General features: G+C 30.7%; 1 pseudogene; it reads right to left on the reverse strand.

The window, feature by feature from the left end:
* Positions 1-501: 501 nt before the first annotated feature.
* On the reverse strand, positions 502-602 carry LOC111824928 (annotated as a pseudogene).
* Positions 603-1,022: the final 420 nt, after the last annotated feature.

A 1,022-nucleotide genomic window follows, 5' to 3' on the forward strand; every position in this document is an offset into this window, starting at 1 on the left:
CAACTGACACTACCACTAGCAATGGATGAAAACCCCTGTTGCTCCATGTCCTGCCAATGCTAGTTACTGTCTGATGTTATTATTTTTGCCTTGGTGGGTGAGGAGTATTATCTCATTTTTTTTCACTTGCAAATGAGGTTGTGAATCTTTTCAAATATTGTTAGGTCATTCATATTTCTTTTTACCTGAAATGTCTATTTGAATCTTTTGCCCTCTTTAATATTGGATTTTTCCCCCTATTGTGGTCAAATATATATAATGTAAAATGTGCACTTTTACCATTTTAAGTGTATAATTCAGTGGCTTTAATTACATTTACAATGTTGCCTATATCTTTCCAAAACTCTTTCATCACCCCAAACAGAAACTCTACCTATTAAGCAATAACTCCCCATACTCCGTTCCTGAAGACCCTAGTAAGCTCTAATCTGTTTGCTGTCTTTATGGATTTGCCTACTCTAAATATTTCATATGAGTAGAATTATATAATATTTGTATTTTTGAAATATGAAACATTTCATGAATTTGTGTGTCATCTTTGTGTAGGGGCCATGTTAATTTCTGTATCATCCCAATATAAGATATAAATTTTCTTTTAAACATTACTTTAGCTGCATGTCAAAGTTCTCAAAGGTCAAGTTTCAATTAGAAATACTTTAAAATTTCTCATTATTTCTTATTTAAAGGCTTTTAAAGTATATTTAAATTTTGTTTTGTTATTGATTAATAATTGAATTGCTTTGAGGTCAGATAATGTGATTTGTATGATAAATTATTTGGTCTTTGTTGAGACTTACTTTTGCAATTGTTGTATATGTATTTGAGAAAAAGATGCAATCGTTAGTGATTGGAGAGGGCTTTCTATACATCTACTAAATTAAGTTGGGGAGCTATGTTGTTCTAATCTTGCGTTTACTTACCGATTTTCATCTGCTTGATCTGGTATAAATAACCAAATGAGGTATGTTAAAATCTCTCTTTACAATGATATACTTGTCAATTTCTCCTTGAAATTCTGCATT

The sequence above is a fragment of the Myotis lucifugus genome, unplaced genomic scaffold (assembly GCF_000147115.1).
Source record: "Myotis lucifugus unplaced genomic scaffold, Myoluc2.0 scaffold_8, whole genome shotgun sequence".
In the NCBI taxonomy this organism is placed as follows: Eukaryota; Metazoa; Chordata; class Mammalia; order Chiroptera; family Vespertilionidae; genus Myotis; species Myotis lucifugus.